Source organism: Vipera ursinii, assembly GCF_947247035.1.
Source record: "Vipera ursinii genome assembly, chromosome: 6".
Classification (NCBI taxonomy): Eukaryota; Metazoa; Chordata; class Lepidosauria; order Squamata; family Viperidae; genus Vipera; species Vipera ursinii.
This window is the reverse complement of record NC_139515.1, coordinates 26,792,250-26,801,995: the sequence shown is the minus strand read 5'-3', so window position 1 is coordinate 26,801,995 and position 9,746 is coordinate 26,792,250. Positions and strand designations below refer to the sequence as shown.

At 44.0% G+C, this 9,746-nt stretch overlaps 1 protein-coding gene across 1 annotated transcript in view; it reads left to right on the top strand.

Annotated features, from left to right (window-relative positions):
• Positions 1 to 497: 497 nt before the first annotated feature.
• MET (MET proto-oncogene, receptor tyrosine kinase) overlaps positions 498 to 9,746 on the top strand; it is a 216,442-nt gene continuing 207,193 nt past the window's right edge. The window contains exon 1 of the mRNA XM_083366679.1: positions 498 to 777. The gene's annotated coding sequence lies outside the window, so the exon portion shown is untranslated. The remainder of the gene's footprint in view (positions 778 to 9,746) is intronic.

The window sequence follows — 9,746 nt, the reverse complement described above, 5'->3', positions numbered from 1 at the left end:
TTGCTTAGTAATCCATGTACTAGTTCGTCGCCGGCCGCCTCCCTCAGGACAATGGAGGGTTGGTTAACAATAGCTAAACGAAGCTCTTTTCCTTCTGCGCCTTTGTCTCTGCGCTCTGTAACTCCTGGGAAAGTATAAGCTTTTCTTCTTCCACTCAGTCGAGCGTTTTCGCTCCCGCGCTGACTCCAAAGACGCTTCCTTCCCTGGCAGGAGGAAATCACCTGAAGTCGACTGCGTGCGTGGGAAGAGAAGAGGAAAAGTGGGGCAATATTGGCGGGAAGGAGAAGAGACCCTTGGCGCCACTGTTGCTTTTGGCGACGAAGGGGGAAGGGGCAGAGTGGATTCTCCGTCTGTTGTAGTTGGCCCCCACGAACGGAAAGACGCGTCGCCCTTTGCCTGCGTTCCCGCACCCGACGCACAACACACACACAAAACTCTACTCGTGTTCTGGTGAGTCACAAACAGGTCAGGAGGACCGCACGGGAAGGGAGGGGCTCAAAGCCTTCGGAGCCGCCGCAAGAGCTGCGAGCCGCTGGGAGCCGCCACAAGAGCGGGAGAGGAGTTTGCCTAAGCCCTGCCACAGCCAGCGCAAGAGGCTCCTTCGCAGGCGGCGCCGGGGGCGTCTCGGCGTCCTCCCACCAGGTGATTAAGTTACAGAAGGGAAAGGAGAAGCGTGTGGCTCCCGCAGCCCGGGCCGTTGGTGGGACAGTGACCGAGGAAGCCAGATGCTAAGGATCCGGCCGTTGAACAGCTGTGCCCTCGCCTTCAGCAGGGAAGGTACGTTATCTTAAGGATCCCCGCGGGCTGCTTACGCTACGGAGGAAAGGGATCTAGGCACAAAGCGGCCGCTGCAATGCACCAGCCATTAGCTGTGTAGCTTTGAACTGCCCGATCCTGTGCTACGTTCTGCAGAAGTATCTCCTGGGTAGACGCGACTAGTTGGACCGTAGTCCTGAGCTCAGCTCCGTAAACCGGCTAGTTTTTATAGTACTCTAGTGGGTTGCTTTTGAAAGAGTGCGTGATGGACCGTTCAACCTTTATCCCCCTCCTTTCGATTGCAGGTGGTTTGAGGTAATGATAGCAAAGGGGAGTGCCCCTGAGCATGTGCTGACTTCATTCCTGCTTACGGTACTGGGTTCAAGTGTACAACCTATATCGGGGGCGTGACTTGTTTGGAAATGCTGATTCTTAATATTGCGTTTGATAGACTCGTTATTAAATGCATAAAATATTTTAGCACCAGAAATTAAACCGTGATTATGCTCGCACGAAACACGTATCAGTTACTCGTCTATTTAACCTATTTAACGATATGACATTGTTCTTTTATGCACGTAGGAGTTACCTAGTTAAGGTATCCTGCGAATCCAGCCACTGAGTCATTTAGTGAGTTCTAGTGAGGTAGCGGAATTTCATTTTGAGCGATCGTTGCTGTTGATCTGGGTGAGTGCTTGATGATGCGTGGCTGATGGTTGTTGAGGAAATGAGCGGCTGGATTTTTTTTGGCGGTGGTGCTGCTGCTTTTGGAGATCTGCCTAGACACAGCAGGGCTCAGCCCTAAACGTGCTTTTTTTTTGTTATTTGCCAGGGATCCTTCCCGGAACGTGGGAAGTGGTAATAACATAAAAAGGAGACGGTCTGTAAGCGGGTGCAAAGTGGTTTTCCCCTCTATTGAGTAAGCTGCCAGTTTTTAAGAGGTGGAGCTTCTAAATCAGAAGACGTTTGAATAATTTCTATTTGCGAGCTTCGCAGATCTGGGCGACGTTCTTTTCCAGGAACACACCTTACCTTTTGCCTAGGGTAAAAGAAAATATGCACGCATGCGCACTGACCTTCGAGGCGCTGTGCTCTACACGTGAGGAGGCCTGGATTTAGCAGGTGTCGATAAAGCTGGAGAGGGGAATCCTGGAGGGTAAAATGAGGATCGATCTTGTAGCAAATGGTGCATTAAAAATCGCTTCTGAGAATATAGAGCAGTGGTTCTTCAACTGACCCAGTTACCCATTTTCCTGGTCTCGAATAATGTCATAACTCCTGCTTCCCCCATCCCGGATGTACTTTGCTGTTTTACAAACTGGATCCAACTGGATCCTGGACTCAAAAGCAAACAATTACAAATTGCTCCACCATCCCCAGGATATGCCCAAATCACCTTGTTTAATTACTCCCAATTTAAGAACTGATATGGAGAATACTACCTATTCTTGTTTCTGGCGATCGCAGGGGCTGAAGTTAGTAATTCTGAACTGGATCGTGGACTTGGGAGAGGCGGATGGCCTGCCTGCTAGCTTAAATACGAGGCGGTGCTTTGATTCTTTATGATTGAATTGGCGCGAGGGAAAATATTTCCAACGGATCCTATCTGTTTTCCAGGGACAGACTGGGGTGGGAGGGACAGAGCGTGTAAAGCTCGGAGAAGAGAATAAGGAAGCAGATAAAACTCTTTTATTGAAATAGGATCCTGGATGATTCAGGAATGACTGTATCCTAAAGAGGAGGGAGGAAAAAAGGGTAGAAGCGGTAGGAGGAAGCTTGAAAACGCGTTTTGCTTGCAAAGAACTTCGGCGGCTGGCAGTCTGAGTCAGCTTGCTAGTAGCAGTGGTTGCAGCGGTAGCGGCCAAAAAAACCATGCGAAGATTGTAGGGGTTGGCAGAAGGAGATAGTCCCTTCAATACAGACCATTTTAGGCAACCTTGACCGGAGAGGGTGATTTCTTCGGGCGCTTTGTAGGTGAGCTTGTCTGGCTGCCAGAATTTCCTGATAGGGTGTCGCTTGGGTCTTCTCGCGGTTCTTAGAAATTAATAGTTAAGAAAAGCGGTGTGCACGTTGGTCCTGCAGCTAATCTGGTAGGTGCAGAATCAGGAATGGTTGGGATTGAAACCAACTCTCCCCCCCTTTTTTTTTTTAAGGAGAGAGGCTTCAGATTTTCAACACTTCTGGGGAAATCTAGTTTTTATGTCAGTTTGATAAAACTTGGAGAATATCTTACACCTGATTTGCTAATAGGAGAGCTATGAAATGCAGTTCATTTACCACCATGAAAGTCTGCAAAAGAACTGGGATTAGTGTAGTCAGTGGAATTTAAGTTCCAGCAAAACATAGTTTAGCAAGCTATGGTAGCAAACCTGATGATTAAATAAAAAGTTTCCCCAAAAACTTAGGAATGCATATGATACAATGACAAGTAATGATGTCATAATATATTAGAACTGATTCTAATCTTCCTTAACTTCATGCCCCCCCCCCCTTGTACTAGATTGCAGTTTTCTGCACTGGCTAAGGATGGCAAGAGTTCCGTTAATTTGGGGCACTAGTTCAGGAAGTACATTACATTTTCTTGAGCACAAACTGCTTCTGCAATGGAAGTGCCCCTTGGTCTTAATTTAGCACAATATTATGTTTTGAATTACCTGATTCACAGCACTTTCAGTCTGAATAGTGAAAATCTATGATAACTATTGAATTCCAAGTTTATTTGAAAAGTTTGTCTGCTAAGTAATAGGACCTTTCAACTTTGGACAATTCATTTCAGTTTTCCTGAAATCAGGGCCTCCAGACTGAACTTTCATAACCTATGCACTCCAGTTACTGATTGGGAAGGTTCACAATTCCAGTTGTAACCCATTGGAATGTCACCTTTTGAGGAAGCTGTTCTTAGAACTGTTAGAATTGTACAATACTGCTGAGACTTAAAGGGTGGATAGCACAAGTAAGTCAATTTCATTAAGAAATATTGGTAATTCTGAATAGGATCCAGTGGTTCACAAATATCCAGAGGACATGAGTTAAATTACTATTTTCTGATGCTAACATATTAAATATTTGGTTTATGCTTTATGATTTATTATGAGTGCTTTCATGTTATTTTAACCACTTGTTTCTAAGTGTAATCAACCTACAAAGGTATAATACAATAATCCAAAAATTATCCAAAGTTATCAGTATATCCAAAATAAATATACTTAAATATAATATCATAAAACTGTAATACCAGATGTCATCAAATGACATTCATTCTCATTTCAATCTCCAAATGCATGTTGAAAAGGCTATTTTTTAAAAAAAGCTTCCTCAGTGTTACAATACTGGGGATAGAATTCTTTTATCTGGTATAAGACATCCCATAACAGGGAAGCACCTTGTAAGGAATGGGAACTCTTAGCCAGTGTCTGTGTAGGCATGCCTTGGGCAATCTAATACCATTTGAAACAGGCCATCAAGACTTCAAACTATGTAGCACTTTAGTTGATTATCAGAACTTTGAATTTTGCATGCAGACTTTGTGATTTTGTAATGTATTTCATTAGATACATTTGATTAGTATCTCCCTGTTAAATTGACATTAAGAAATGTTGAAATCAGAATGAAATATTCCATTTGGCAGCCATAAAAAATGTGTTCCCTGTGTTTCTTGGTTTGTATTACTGTATGGTGAATGAGTGACTCCAATGGAAAGTTTATTTTTTATTTTTGAATAAATATTCCTGAGAACAATATACTGTATGGGTAATCCTCAATTTATGACTGTTCATTTAACAATGGTTCAAAGTTACAATAGTCTTGAAAAAAAGTGATTTATGACTTGTACTTGCACTTAATGACTGTCATACCACCTCTACAGTTACACAACCACAAGATGAGCCAGGTGCTTGACTACTGGCTCAGATTTATGACCAGTGGCAATGTCCTGCAATGACATGATTGTGATTTATGACACTTTTTGTCAATTTCTGGCAAAAACTCCACCAGAAAGTGGAATTTGCTTAACAACTATGTGATTTGCTTAATGACCTCTGTAAAAATTGTCATAAGATTGGTTCTGACTCAGTTTACAACTGCAACAACTTTCAGTCCCAATTGTAGTCGTAAGCTGAGGAGTACCGGTAGGGGGGAAATAGCAAATAAAGATTTTGAAAAAAAAATAGATATCCATAAGTCCAAACTTCCATAAATCCTAATGCAAAACCAGGTGTTTTTTTTGGGGGGAGAGTGTCTCCTCAAAACACCAGTAAAGTCCAAAATGGACTGAAAGAAGTTGCATGCTTCTCATTTAGGGAACAGCAGGCTAATGAAGATTCCCTTTCACAATTATACCCTATGACTATGGCTAATATAAAAAATGAATTGCATTCTGTCAGTAAAATAGGGGATGGTCACATACTTTGATGTAATGATCTGTTTGTCAGAATGTACTAATGCCAAATTTCTATAAAGTCAATTGGAATGGTTTTTAAGTACAGTTAAACCTCATTTATAAGGATAAGGGAAAAGAATGTCTATTATTCATGAAAGTGTAATAATTTGGAAAGCACATCATCTTAGTGTTATATGTCATTTGCATGGTGACATCATTGTGCAACAATGCAAATTATTTGGCTCATTTTACATCATTTGGGTAATGAAGTGTCAGGACCCACCTCAATCCACATCTTAGGAAGTAAGAACTCTTGGATGCAAGTTTAGTCCAAAAGGAAAATGTTTACTAGGATGGAATCGATTGTGGCAATACAAGACGGAATCTAACAAAGTTACATTTCAATCCCATATAAAGCATTCCCATTTCAGCCCCTCCCCTCATCCATTTGGTCAGGCTCTCATCATTTGCTTAGGTGTCAGGTCCTTCCGTGGGAAAGGGAAACTCTCCTTGGTTTTATTGTTATTGCTTCTTCCTTTTTCAGTTGTAAATGAAGATGCGATCCAGATGTGTGTCTCCCCCTCCCTCCCCCAGTTCAACCATTCCCCTGTTGTTTGAAGATCGCCTTAAGTCTATCCTGTCCTCCCCCCCTTCGGAGAGATGGCAGAATCCCCAGAATAAGCACATTGTTCTACCTATACATTTATGAAATGTGATATAAATGGATTCTGACATTCGGCTCTCCTTTCAGAAAAAAGATGAGTCCATCTGTGGGGAAAGAAAACATATAAATGTTAGCCTGGTTTGTTCAGATATTCTGTATGGAACCTCTTAAGCAACTTAGGTGCTTTAACATGGAGTTTGTTAACCCTCTTATTTTCTGAGGAGGGGAGGTGTTTCCATGCCACTAAATATTGTATTGTTCCATGGTGTTTTCTAGAATCTAAGATTTCTTTCACTTCAAAATGTTGTTCTCCTTCCACCATGATGGGGGGTAGTGGTGGTGGGATTTTTGCTCATAGTGGTGATTGTTGTTCTCTCTTTAATAGACTGCAGTGGAAGGTTGGGTGTATTCGTCTAAGATTTTTGGGTAGTTCTAATTCAACTGTTACTGGGTTTATGATTCTTTTAATTGGAAAGGGTCCAATATATTTTGGTCCTAGTTTTTTACAGGGTTGGAGTGATTTCAGGTATTTTGTGGATAAATATACCATCTCTCCTACCCTAAATGGTGTGGGATCGGTTCTTTTTTTGTCTGCCTGTGTCTTGTATGCTTTGCTGGCATCTTCCAACGCTTTCCTAACGATTGGCCATGTATTTTGTAATTGAGCAATCCATTCCTTCAGATCAGGGATAACCGGTTCTTTTGGGGTTAGTTCTGGTATTGGGTTGAAACTCTGGCCTGTAGCTACTTGAAAAGGAGTGTAATCTGTGCTTGAGTGGACTGCATTATTATATGCTACTTCTGCGAAAGGCAGTAGGTCCGTCCAGTCGGACTGCTGAAAATTAATAAAGCATCTCAGATATTGTTCAAGTATATTATTAAGACTTTCAGAAGCTCCGTCTGTCTGAGGATGGTGACTAGATGACAGTCCTTGGGTGGTTCCTAAGAGGGATAAAAATTCTTTCCAAAATGCCGACGTAAATTGCACCCCTCTGTCAGATATGATGCGTTGTGGTACCCCGTGCAATCTGTAAATATGTTGTACAAAAAGTTTTGCTAATGCTTTTGCGGTCGGGATTTTTTGGCAAGGTATGAAATGTACTTGCTTAGAGAACAGATCTGTGACAGTCCAGACTACGGTGTTTCCATTACTTTCTGGCAGTTCTATGATAAAATCCATGGCTATTTCTTTCCATGGGGCTAAGGGTTTTGCCACCGGTTGTAACAGACCTGGCGGTTTCCCTTGCAGTCTTTTGGCGATCGCGCAAATTTTACAGCTACCCACATAGCTTTCTATGTCCTTTTTCATAGATGGCCACCAAAATTGCCTTTTAGTTAAGTGTAAGGTTTTTACAAAGCCAAAGTGTCCTGCTGATTTTGTATCATGGCACAGTTGCATGAAATTGATTCTCTGTGTGGCAGGTATATATAGCTTCTCCCCCACCCATGGCAGTCCATCTTTAATTGTGCACACATGTTTATTTTTCTGGAACCATTCATCACTTTCCAAAGATTTCTTGAATTCTATTCCAGTTTGGCTATCTACCTTCGGCTTCATTTTTTCTTGTGCCCTGGTGGTGACTGGTGCTGCCAGTTGTTGTTCCGGTACAAGTGGTTTAAAGTCAGTAACTCTTGTGCTGTTATATTGGGGCATGCGGGATAATGCATCTACCAGGAAGTTCTTTCCCCCTGGTAAGTGTTTGAGAGTGAAATTGAATTGGTGAAAATGTTGGGACCAGCGGGCTTGCTTAGGAGTGAGCTTCCTGGGCGTTTTTAAGTGCTTCCAAATTCTTGTGGTCTGTCCAGACCTGGAAAGGTATTTTATTTCCTTCTAAAAATTGGCGCCATGTTAGTAATGCCCACCTCAACGAGAATGCCTCTTTTTCCCATATTGGCCAGCGTTGTTCTGTTTCTGTGAGTTTTCTGGATGTGTATGCGCATGGTTGCAACGTCCCCCCATCATTTTCTTGTAATAGTACGGCTCCTACCGCTACATCACTCGCATCTGCCTGTATTACAAAAGGTTTGTCGGGATCTGGGTGTTTTAGGACAGGTTCAGCAGAAAAAAGTCTCTTTAGCCTCTCAAATGCTGCTTGACATTCCATTGACCATTTTAGAGGCTGGCTGGGTTTCACGGGTGACCCCCCCTTCGTTTTCAACAAATTTGTGAGGGGCATGGCTATTTGGCCAAATGCGGAGATGAATTGGCGGTAGAAATTTGCAAACCCCAGGAAACTTTGCAATTGCTTCTGTGTGCGGGGGGGTGCCCACTCTAGTACTGCCCTGACCTTGTCAGGGTCCATTTCGATGCCCTCTGGAGATATGCGATATCCCAGGTAGTCGATTTTTTCCTGATGGAATTCACACTTTGATAATTTAGCATATAAATGGGCAGCTCACAACTTCTTCAGGACTGCTCTGACTATTTTGATATGTTCCTCTTTGGTTTCTGTGAAAATAAGGATGTCATAGAGGTAAACCAGGACCCCCTTATATAGGTGCTCGCTCAGCACGTCATTAATTAATTGCATAAAGACTGCGGGGGCCCCTTGCAGTCCGAATGGCAATACTTTGAATTGATAGCACCCCATTGGGCAGTTGAATGCAGTCTTCCATTCGTCTCCTTCCTTAATCCTAATACGGTAGTATGCTTCCCTCAGGTCTAGTTTGGTAAAAATGTTTCCTTTCGATAGGTGGGATACCATATCCTTCATTAGGGGAAGGGGGTACAGATTACATTCACTAATTGTATTTAGGTTCCGGTAATCCACGCACAAGCGGAAAGAACCATCCTTCTTCTTCCTGAACAGAACCGGGGCAGCCACTTTGGGTTTGGCAGGCTCAATAAATTCTCTTTCTAAGTTTTTCTTTATGAATCTTTCCATTTCTGCCATTTCCCTTGGGCTCATGGCATACATCCTGGGTTTGGGGAGTTTTGCCCCAGGTTTGAATTCTATGGTGCAGTCTGTGGGGCGGTGGGGGGGAAGCTCATCTGCTCTTTCCTCACTGAAAACCTCAGCCAGGTCCCTGTATTCCTCCGGTATCTCTGGTAACCCCTTCTCTTTCCCCACTGCTGCTGTCTCCTCCCTCTGGGTTGGGGGGTGCTTTTGGAGTCTAAGTTCTTCTGCCCCCCCTTTGGGAAATTGAGTTCTGCTGTCCTCCAGTTTATCCCGGGGTTCCATTTCTTCAGCCATTCCAGTCCTAGAATCATTGGGCATTCCATGCCTGGGGCCACTATAAACGTTATGTCCTCCTCATGGGGCCCCAGTGATAGGTGGATTGGTAAAGTGGCTAGGGTGGCTGGTCCTCCCCCTGCTATTGTCCCATCTAATTGACTAAAAGAGATTGGTTCTTTTAGCCTCCTCACTGGGATGCTCAGTCTCTCCACCAGCGTTGGGCTGATAAGGCAGCGGATGCACCCAGAGTCTATCAGAGCTTTTATTTTGGCTGCTTCAGGCACAGGGGAAGCTCATATGGTGACTTGTCTTAAGTATGGGTGGAAGGGGTCCACTTACCAATGGTTCTCCCTCTGAGCTGTCTTCTGAGTTGTCCACCGTCCCTGCGGTGCAGGCCGGAGTCCAATCCCAGTTCCTGGCAGGAATTGTGGACTCTACAGCCTCTGTCCCCTTCATGGAAGATTCTTTTGTGTTGCCGTGGGGCTTCCCCGGCTTCTTGGAGGATGATGCCTCTGGTTTTCATGGGGGGGCTTTTGAACGACATTCTGCAGCACAGTAGCCCTCTCTCCCGCAGTTGAAGCAACCTGTTGATTTTTTGGCTGTGGCTGGTGGTTTTTCCCCCTCGCGTGTTTGCTCGGGTGGCAGGCGGCCCCATAGTTTTCCTCTGCGGTGTCTCTTCAGTAGGTCTATTTCCACTTCCTCCGCCAGGATGTACCAGTCGTCGAGATTGGGTGGGTCTCCTCGAGGCAGGCAAGCGTCATACAGGTCGTAG